The 11747-nt window shown below is 35.6% G+C and overlaps 1 protein-coding gene across 3 annotated transcripts in view; it reads right to left on the bottom strand.

The window, feature by feature from the left end:
• Positions 1–11169, bottom strand: part of LOC131780811 (uncharacterized) — a 40525-nt gene extending 29356 nt beyond the window's left edge. For 2 of the 3 annotated variants that reach the window (XM_066163021.1, XM_066163023.1), the window contains exons 1-2: positions 11033–11169; positions 9967–10015 (exon numbers count right to left, since the gene is read on the bottom strand). The gene's annotated coding sequence lies outside the window, so the exon portion shown is untranslated. The remainder of the gene's footprint in view (positions 1–9966; positions 10016–11032) is intronic. The other variant, XM_066163022.1, reaches the window with a different exon arrangement.
• Between the last annotated feature and the right edge of the window lie 578 nt (positions 11170–11747).

Below are 11747 nucleotides of genomic sequence, written 5' to 3'. Positions count from 1 at the left end.
GAGGTTTATAATTCTTATTCAGTCAGTTACCTTTTTATAGCATGTAGGAGCGTAATGAGCAATATCCATTGTTCATTTGTCGTTAAAATACTTTTTCAGCGCGAAATTAGTTAAGTTTCGCACCTATTATTTTCAACATTCTGGTGATGCATTTGGGATTTAAAATTACTGTCGGCAATTTCTCAAAAAAATCGATATCTCCTGTTCTACTGGGCCTAACAAGTCCCTTAAAACGGGAAAATTCTCTTTAGCTCAAGCTAGTGAAAACTGGAAATTTGTTACTGATGCGCCGGATATCCTTGGATTATTTTTGTCACCATCAAGGTTTTGTTTTCACGCGTGCCGATAAAAATTTGTTTGTCACGCAACTAATTATGCGTGAAATAAACTCGAGTTGGCATCATGTTTTCGTGCCGCTTTGTGGCACTTTTGATACAATAAAATTCATTTGAGAGGTGGAAACGCAGGTAGGTGAGAAATTTTTTCAATTCAACTTCCAGAAGAATTTAAAATTGTCACATAACCCGCACCTCCCTATTACCCGCAGTGGCGCGGATTTAATGCAAAATCAACAGATTACCCGCGGGTAATCGACCGGAAATTACGGTAGTATAGGGGACGAAATATGGTCAATTTACAACGATAAATATTTCGAAATATGAAGTTTTTTCTCGTAAAATCAATAAAACTTACTCATACCCTGTGAATCCGTTGTAGTTTCTGGCGATTGTTGCCGTTTTAAGCTTGCTTTACCATCACTATTATTCACGTCATCTACTTTTATTACATTGTTAAAATCTGTACAGACATCACACCAACCAACTATATTGAAGGCTTGAAATTACATTACGATCGATTTTCGTCAAGAAATGGGCCAGGAATTTTCCACAATAGTGCAAATAATCGTGAAGGCTGACCGCGGAAAAGCGGTTGCGTGACGCTCGGTAAGCTGTAAGATGACATGTTATTATATACCAGACGTAAAAACTCTTCAGATTCTCAGTCTGCATTTTGTATCCACTCTGCAGTCTATATTTTGTATCTGGTCTGCAGTCTGCTGTCTACATTTTGTACTAACAGGTATCCGTGGCACCAATACAGTTTATTTTTGGTTACATTTATTCGCACAACACACATAATCTACCACAAAATACCTGTGTGTGAAGTAATTCGACATTTTCATTCTTTCCCGCGTTAATAATCTTCTTTCCTTTTGTAAGAATGTAGACCACTTACAATGTTTCAAGTAATCCACCCACCCTACAAAAAATAACTCTTGCATGCATAGCATGCCTATGTTTTGAAATAGGTGTATGCCCTTGGACAGATTTGAGCTCACTATTTCAGTATACTAGTCCGACACCCGTAGTATCACTACACTTGATTCCAAGGATCCACTACCATCCAGGTATCCCAGTTACCCTACTCACAGGGTCTAGTTTTTTTTTTAATCAGCTATTGTTGTTTTTTTTAGTATTTATAGACCAAAAATCACTAACTTATTTTTACTTGATAATGACGTTCAGCTAACGTCGAAACGTCGTCGCTTTTTAGCAATTTTTTTTAATCTTGAAATGATTTTAAGAAATGTTTTATCGCAATTTTTTATAGTGAAATGCTTTTCAAAATCTATTCTTGTTCGTATAATTGTAAATATTAGAAAATCAAGGCAATACTGTCTGAATGAAAACATTAACGATTCCCTCTTTATCAAATGAGACAAACGGGAACGAGTTTTGAGTGATATATCTAAGCCAAGATTGCCACCGTCAATTTGGATCTCCGCCTGGGTAGATTTTAGTCACGTGCTAGACAACGTATAATCAATAACAAGATAGAATTTCATTTCAGGTCTATTTATCAATTTTGTGGTGTATAACTTTCGCATTTTAGTACGTAATATGTATTTTGAATCTTCAAATTGTCTTGAAACTTAAAAGAAAATTGTTCTTTAAAAATTCACTGAAAATCGGTAGCTAAAATTGTTTGTTTGGGTGTTATTATTTGTTATTTTCGTGTTCACTTGTAATTTCGTCAGTCACCAGCGTCTTTTGTTGCTTCACACGGGAAAAACACACAATACGAAATTGGTTGATTGTTTTCAAGTTCAAGGATTGTAAATTACAATTTTATGAAAAACGAAGGTTGTTCTGTTATTTCAGTGTGAATCCTTGCACGCCTGCCAGTCGCTGGCGCCGCTTGTTGAAACTAAAACGAAAAAATAAACTCTTTTATGGTTATCATTGGCTTCTTCTTCACCCCACCACTATTCTTAGCGACAAAGGTCGCCATTTCGTTTGTTTATTGCTCGCCAAAAACTATCAAATGCACTCAAAAGCCTTAAATCGAAAAAAAGTTTACAGGAATCGACCAATCGAGCGAGCGAGCGAGTGCCATTCCCCACATCGTATCTACAACTCACTCTTGCGCATGGCTCTTCAATGGATGGATTGGCTCTTCAAAACAAAAAAATACTAAGATCTTAGAATTTTCCAGTATTAAAGCCCCAACCAAAATACTTGGAGCACATCTGTCGTATGATGCAGATAAGAACAACGATGCCAACTTTTTTAGAAAAATTCGAAAAATTAAAACTAAACTGAACCTCTGGCAAACGAGAGACCTTACGCTCTATGGTAAATCCTTTCTAGCCAAAACGTTAGGTGCCTCTCGATTAATCTATAGTGCTTCAATGATGAGTGTTCCTCTTACAGTAATAGACACAGCTCAAAGCCTCTTCCTCTTCTTTTTGTGGAAAAACAAGAAAGAAAAAAACAAGAGAAATGTTGTGTGCCAGCCACATAAAAAGGGTGGCCTTAATTTTATACATTTTGGAATTATGATGAAATCCCTGCGCCTAGCATGGATAGGTAGACTGCTAAGCAGTTCCAACCACAACTAGAAGGTCATACCGAGTATTTTTTTGACAGATATGGCGCCTTACCCTTCCTTCTTAAATATAATTATAATACTGCAAATCTCGACACAAACGTGCCCTTATTTTATGGCGAATTGCTATGTTACTTCCGAGAACTAACTAAATATTCAGAAGAGAACAATAATGACCTCATTCTCCGGAATAATAGGAAAGTTACTATGGAAAAAACAATGTTTTTTGGAAACGATGGTGTGATCACGGCATTCTTTTTATTAGTAATTTATCAAATTCCGATGGAAAATTTCAGACGCTTTTCAAAATAAATTCGATATTAAGGTCAATTATTTGCCCTATTTTCAATTGATTGCTGCCATTCCTTTAGATCTGAAAAGAACGGCTCTTATTCTCCTGTCCCTGATCTACTGAGTGTACCGTCAAAATACTTTCAGTTGGAAGATAGAGCAATAGTTTTAACCAAATTTTGCTATCAAAATTATTATAAACTGACTATTGAAAGACTCGATGAACCCTCTGCAATAAGGTCTTGGAAGGAACATTTTCTAGAACTTCCTGATTGGAGCAACTGTTTTGTGGATATATATATATATATATATATACATGTCATCGAAAGATAATAAACTCAGACAATTCTCTTTTAAAGTTATGCGCAGAATAATTCCTACCAAGAAAGAACTGATGAAATATAAATTGGCCTCTGATGACAAGTGCCTTCTATGTCCTAATCCAGACTCAATTGAACACACTCTGAAAAGCGGAAAAGCGATTGCGTGACGCTCGGTAAGTTGTAAGATGACATGTTATCACATAACAGACGAAAAAACTCTTTAGATTCTCAGTCTGCATTTTGTACCCACTCTGCAGTCTGCAGTCTACATTTTGTACTTAGTCTACATGTTTTATCCGGTCTGCAGTATGCATTTTGTACTAACAGGTATCCGTGGCACCAATACAGGTTATATTTGGTTAGTTGTACGCACAACACACACAATCTACCACAAAATACCCGTGTGTGAGTTAATTCGACATTTTCGTTCCTTTCTGCGTTAACACTTTTCTTTCCCTTTGTAAGAATGTAGACGTTACTTACAATGTTTCAAGTAATCCACGCACCCCCCAAAAAATAACTCCTGTATGCATACGACTTCCTGGTTAGAAGATACAATATTGATATTTGAAAATCTTCACACAAACAATCAACATCCCGATGGCATGACAAGAGGATTGTTAAAGAGAATAATATTCACACCCTCTTCAAGACTCACATGTGAGTATTATTCACCTGTGAAAAATTCAAGTTGCCTTGAAATCAAGGTTGATTTGAAAATGTAAAGACTGCTATTGGAAATAAAGGGTTGATTTCAATGTTCATGAGTTTCCTTGAAATCAAGGTTGTTTTCAAAATGAACTGGAACCTGCTTTTTCTAACTGCTTGATCAATGTAATGTGTACGCGGCGTAGCTAATCAAACAAAATCGAAAGGAATTTTAATCGAACTGAATCGAACTCAATTCTATAGAGTGGAATTTGACAATGTGAAAAGAAAGATTTTAGAAATGATGGTTGATTTCAAGGTTGACTTGAAATCAAGGTTGTTTTCAAAATGTGCCAAAACCCGCTTTTTCTAACTACTTGGTCAATGTAATGTATATGCAGCGTAGCTAATCAAACAAAACCGAAAGGAATTTTAATCGAACTCAATCGAACTAAATTCATCGATTAAGTTTAATTGATTCGGTGATCGAACATAATTGAACTCACTGGTAAAATATAACCTCGGACATAGTATAGTCTTCAGTCTCAATTTACCCAACACACCTTGAATAAATGTCAACAGACTGCTTTGGAAATTATGGAGCTTGTAACAATAAAATGCGTGGTCAAAGGGTACCAAGTGTGCCGATTTGACAACGAAAAATTCGAGGTGTTAAAGAAAATTGGCGAGAAAAGGCGTGCTTTTTGTGTTGTAAACAAAGAGGTCAGTTGGATCACATCCAACGCGAGCTGCTTGCAGCACTGTGGCCTGTAAAAGTTGCGAATACATGGTAAGTAAATTATTTCATAACCACCGAAAATTACCGGGAAAATACCACGTTAGAAGAGAATAAATGGCTGATAATAGATGATTTCCTATTCTATTAGAGTCTGTGGGAAACCATTTGAAGATCCTTAAGGTCGCTGGCGAAGAAGAGGCAGTATCAATTTTCCAGTTATCCTACAGTTTGCAACGTTCAGATCTCAAGCATTAACGTACAGCGCAGTGGAACCCAACGAACGTTTTCAGGTTGTTATTGTTATTGTTGACAGTTTTGTTTGCTCAATAATTAGAAGCACAACAAAATGTTGTGTCTGTTGAGTGCGATTAGGTTAGATTAATTCGATTAGGTTAGATTAATTCGATTACATTAGATTAATTTGTGAATCGAACTACAGAAGATTTCATTTCCTTTTTCAATTATGTTCGATTACCGAATCAATCGAACTCAATCCATGGTCAAGCTCGATGAAGTTCGATTGAGTTCGACTACCGAAGATTCGATTAGCTACGCCGGGTGTATAGCATTTCAAATCTACCACTGTCGTAATTTGACTGACTTGTCGACCTCTCATGCTTGCATGTAGAACAGGCAAAGTTCTATTAAAAAGTTCATATGACACGCGTCCTGCATATGCTAGAATCAGCAATGTCGATAGCGTAATGTTTGTAGATAGCAATAAGAGAGATGGTAGGTTTTGAGTTCGGAATCCTACTTTTTGTGAAGGACAGAAGAAGTTAATTCAAACTTGGTTCATTGAAGTTGATTGAAATCTGTTTTTTAGGCCGCGCGTGTACATATACCTGAAGTTTTTAAAATTTTTTGGCACCATTTTAAAATTCACAATTAGCATTCCCTTTTTATTTAACACATATCTTTAATTAACATCTGAATCATGAAGTCAACTTAATTTCAATGAGTTTGCAACTTCATTCTAAATAAAAACACTTTACTAGAGTATGTTATATTTATTTGCTGTCTTCTCATACATATGACTACCACATGTCTTAAAATGGGGGATTTCATTATACTGTGATGATTGAAATATACTTATGCTTTAAAATGTAAAAGAAATTGTGATGAGAATCTGAGCTTATGACACATTTACAATGGAAAAACCTGTTGCTGGAAGCTTAAGTCCTTAATGTTTAAATTTTAATGGAAAATGCCTTTTTTCGAAAGCAAAGATACAGAAGGTTTCAAAACTGCTTAAAATAAGCCGTTTGCAGGTAATAAGAAGCAAATTGACAACCATACCTTAATACTTAATACTTACACGTCAGTTGTGTATACCTACCTACTATACCATTGTACAGGTGTCTTCAAAAATACTTTTAAGTATGGCTGTTGTTCTTTGTTGATCACTGTGGCCAAAAATCTTACTAAAGGCACTGAACTTCAATTATTATGAACACAAGGCACCCTCCAAGGTGGAAGAGTAGAAGACCATAGAATGATGTTTACTATAGGCACTTGCACCTACTGCAGTGATGCATTTAAGCAATACTCAGCATATATAAAACTGATTACATGATGTCTTTAATAACTGCACATCTTTTGTATGCTCTTTGCATTTGATGGCAACAATGGTTAAGGTCGTTAGGAATGCAAACAAACAAATGAACAGAAGACAGTGAAATAAGGGAAACTATAACCTTTACATATCATAGAGAAAACATCACAGAATACTTGAGAAGGGAAACTTGAATTGTGCAAGCTTATTTCCTCTAGTACCCCTCGTGTTTTTGATCAAACAAAATTTAATCAGTAGAGGGGTTTGCTTACAAAGTGTCAAATTACCAATGTCAACTTGATTTTCCTCAGATGGTTGATTGATTGATTTTAAAATACTTTTAATTACTTTTAAGATTTTTAATTTTTTAGCGCCTACTTATTTATCTTCTCTCATTTCTCTTACGCTTCCATCGAAATATAAGTGATAACCTTATACTTAGTTATCCGCGCTTTAAATCTAAAGCTATACTAGGTGATCGTTCTTTTACCTGTGCTGCACCGAAACTGTGGAATGCGTTACCATTTGACATAAGAAGCGCCAGCACAGTTAGTATTTTTAAAGCCAAGCTAAAAAATTACCTTTTCTGTCATGTATTGTTATCATAGTTGTTTTTATTATTGTGAGTTTACTCTTAATTGTAATTTTAGCTTTTTCAATTATTGTAAGTTTACTCTTAATTGTAATTTTAGCTTTTTAGCCTTTTTGTTTCGTTTTTAATCTTGTCATGCGCATTTGAACATTTTATGGAATTTGCGCATTATAAATGTCCTATTATTATTATTATTATTATTATTATTATTATTAGATGTCAGCTGGTAGATACTAAAAATAGATGACCATAAGAAAAAGTACCCATCGCCAAAAAAATCACACTGCGGCGTGATTTATATGTGATATTTAGAATGATAGAAGCAGGAACACACTGCAGTTTTTCCTATTCATAAGCAAGTTAATTAGATTTTGGATTCTACATTCAAACTGTGATCAAATTTATTTATATCATGCTTCATCATGGTTTGTTTACATGGAAAGGTAATTGTTATTATTACAGCTTCACAGATGTTTCCATTGCCGTTGCAATTAACATTCACAACAAAGGTTCATTTAACATGGAATGGTTCAAGAACTTTCTTCCTTCTCTTCAGTACCATGTAATATATCTGGAGAACAATTAACAGAAGCAGGTTATTAAAAAAAATTATAACTTTTGATTCAGGTAATTATTTGAATATGTGAGTAACATCTGATGTTTTCACATGTAACAGGATGATCAAGCTGAAGATAGCCTCAAAAAGAAGTATACTGGATTGTAACAATTAGGTGACTTATTTGGAAACTTGAGCACTTGGTAAATACACCTTGGCTTGCAATTCTGATAATTACCGTTTGCTGAGGTAATTAAAACGGCAGTCCCCATACAGAAACCTTCCACATGACCTGTACAGTCATATCCTATAAGATAACTTTAAAAAAATGCATTTGTTCTAGTAGAATTATTGTATGTACAGTACCACTTAGTGACAGAAATTAATGATTTCCTGTAAGCATGAATATTTCAGAGAAGTTATACAATCGAACCTTGATTATCCGGACTTTTCGATTATCCGGACTTTTTCTCTGGTCCCGTTTTTTTCATGAATATTAATGGCCTTAGATGTTAAAAACTTTAGGAGGTAAAAAAATTCAGAAATTTTGTTTAAAGTCAGGAAAATTGCGTTCAAAACAGCGCATTACACGCTCCGCTTTCGAAAGATCGAGCGCTCGGAGACAAAAAGAGACAAGAAGCATTCTAATGTGTTCAGCTGAATTTTGATTGGTTCAGTATTGTTTTGTTGCTAAGGGAATGTCATGCTTGATCAGTTCGATGAGCGTGGGTTATGTAAACACATGAGACGATCATAACTCAAAACGACAACATGTCTACGAAGCGAAAGCGATCTGTTGTCTCGATAAAAGATAAACAAATAATTATTTCACGTTTAGATAAAGAAGAAAAAGGAACAAATTTAGCGCTTGAATTTGGTATCAGCAAGCAACAGATTTCTGATATACGCAAGAACAGGGAAGCAAACTTTTAGAATTAAAATTATGTTATCTTTATTTCTTTTGTTTACATTGTCTCATTAATATTCATATTTTCGATTATCCGGACTATAACATTGATATAAAAATTGGTCACAAGACATGTGAGTTTTAAAGGGTGGAAATCTGAAAAAGCAAGAATCCTCCTTCAAATGGGACTGAAATTAATGGGGCTCTCCAATTTTAATTCAAGTTTTCACTTTGACCTGCCTGCCCTTGTTTATGGCACATAAATGAAGAGAACATTTCTTGACACATCAAATTTAAATCAATTGACATCCATATAATGCACAAGGCAAAAACATACACACCTTCACTTTTTAGTTTAAAAAAATTTAATGTTTTCAACATAAAACTGGGATTATGACTACTTTGAATGAATTTACTTCATTCTGTACAGGTAATGGCAGGCATTGTAAAACAGTTTGCCTAGCTTTTTCATTAGTACACATTGCTTTTCCTAAGAATCTTGTGTATTTGGCTTATGCATATTCGGCCTATGCAAATTTTTCAACTGAATTTTATAGTCTTTTGAACATTCTTGTATCTCCTAGTATCAGTTAATATTCATGTAATTAACATAATTACATGAAATATTGCAATATCCATGTATGGCACATTAATTTATCCTCTGACCTTACTAACATTTTGTTTCGCGTAGGGATTGGTGTTGGCTATAAAAGTATAGTCAAATTAAGGTTTTGTGCATAGCCTATGCATCAAATTTATGAAATAAAATATTATTCCTTCTTAAAACTAATTTATCAGATTAGGAATGAGTTATCAGGCACAAGTATGGCTTTTTGCAATGATAGTTTCCAGGTTTAAAAAGTGTCACTTTGCCTGCTAAAATCCTCAGCTCCATTGCCCTGACAGCCTTACCTTATCAAAACATTGGCAACAGGAGCAATTTGCAAATTAATGACCAAAATAAGCAAGCCTATTCCCACACACACCCTACTCAATCTTGTTAGCATACTCTGGACATGGCATTTCACACATGGTGAATATGCCACAAATTTCCCATTTCCTTGAGTAATTATTTCTTAATGGTGTTTATAAGTAGTGGAAAATGGTTGGGTTGAAATCTATCACAAAGACTTGTCAGTAGATGGTCAAATGAAAACTTTTTTTACACATCAATTAAAGTTTATTATTGTGTTTCATGTCGAACTTTCTTAGCTTAAGAAACATGTTAGACAAATTTCGCATTTTGGTAGCCAGAGATGCTATGATCATGGAGAGTTGGCTTAAAGACACTTACATTACATGCAGTTACAGCAGAGGTTACCGAATTAAATAAGATAAAAGGACGATGTGTATTTCCAGCCATAGGGAAATCATGAAAGGAGGACAGCCAAAGAGAAAAAGTAAATAAAGTAACATTTTAAAAAACGAGTTGAAAATGACTTTTCTTTTTAATTTTCTAAACTTACCAAAGGAGGTCTACACTTCAAGGAAAAACGGTGGAGCAAGAGGTCATACCTGGCAATTTCAAAAGAAGATATAAGAGAGGCCCATACGATTCTGGCGTATTGTTTAAATCACCGACTCACTGTTCTCAAGTGTATACTCTTCAACCAACCGGTGTTGTCTTAACTCGTAGATGCTTACTGTCGTTTCTTTTAATTTTGGCTCATTTTCCCAAACGGAAGTTATCAGCTACGCTCAATAGAATATAATTTCAACTGATGCTGACATAACATACAGCACATGCAGAAGAAAACATTTCTTATCATCGAAAATATTGTTCAAAACATCAGGAACAGCAAGGAAGGTTCTCTGCTCGAAAGTACCGCTGACTAGATGCGTGTTGTAAGAACATCGTCCCTCGGTTCCAGACCCCAACAATTCCCTTCCCCTACACCCCATACATGTCCCTAAATCCCCTTGAAAAACTCTCCGACAGCCAGTGTAGATGAGTTTTATAATAGTTTTTATCACAACGAAGGGCTGGAAAATAAAGTAACAAGAGCTCCGCTTTTAGGCTTGGCTAAATCTATATATATTGTTCTTTCCTAGAAATGAGAAACTAGATGACCCGTGACGGTTTCTCGGAAATGCCAACACTTCAAAGTCAACTTCTACTCCTAGTTAAGACTTAAAGTGAAAGGTGTAATCTCGAAGTCATTGTTATGATTAATAAAGATAGATTCAACGCTCCGTTCCATTCTCAAAGGCTGAAACTATGGGCAGCTCGATGTAATTAATGTCGGTTTTGGTTCGCACGAAATTTGAGGAATCCACAGATAGAAAAAAGAAACAGAGATTGCTTGAAGGTCGCTTTTTAAAATGATTTGGGTGAAAAACAATACTCCAATTTCCGACAGTAGTTTTGTAAAAGTACGCACAACTCCAGCAACGATTATGGAACGATTTAGTTCTGACTCTGTCCTTGATTAATGTATCCTATGAATTGCCTAATACCAGATCAACATGCCGCTGCAAGTACTCAAAGAACGTTCGGTCAAGCTTGCGATAATATACAGAAAAAGCCGTTACCTGCTTCTGTCAAACTACGGAAAGATAGAAGACCGAAAATTCCTTCAGCTGACCATAACCTATGTTTGGTTGAATAAAGGCTTCGCACTCCTGTTCAGATGATTCCTTCAAACGCTCTCATTACACCTCCCTTGTGGCTGATGACATCGGCATGCAATATGTCTCGTTCCCAGCCTAATGTAACATCACGCCCGCGTAAAAACCCGAAATCAACGCGTGGAGCCTGGGCACCCAAGATGCGTTGCAGTGTGTGGCGGGAGTTACTACATCACGGGCGACGAGCGGGGATAGAAAAAACGACCCAAATATGAGCGGTCAGCGGTGAAACAGCTTTTATACTTCATATAGAGACATATAATTTGTTGTTCTAGAGACAATCGTGTTGTAAAGCCGAAATGTTAACAGTTTACTTCACAGTTTAAGCAATTTTTCAAAAGTGTTGATTGAACTCATATCGTTTACTGCTTTAATAAACAATGGAGACTTCGGAGAGGGAGTCAGTGGCATTTGGAAAGGCACCAAGAATAATTATATATATGGTTTGTAGCTAGCTGCGTGACGTGCGTGACGAAAAAAAAGTATCATGATTTCCGGTTGTCAAAAATGTCAATCAAATTTGGCAGGAACTTTCACCTGCCCTTAGGGTGGCTTCTTGTCAGCACAAGTAGAGTTTAAATTTTAAAGCTGACTATAACAACGAACCAGATGATGAACT

This window comes from Pocillopora verrucosa, chromosome 3, assembly GCF_036669915.1.
Source record: "Pocillopora verrucosa isolate sample1 chromosome 3, ASM3666991v2, whole genome shotgun sequence".
NCBI lineage: Eukaryota > Metazoa > Cnidaria > Anthozoa > Scleractinia > Pocilloporidae > Pocillopora > Pocillopora verrucosa.
This window is presented reverse-complemented; position numbering and strand designations above follow the sequence as displayed.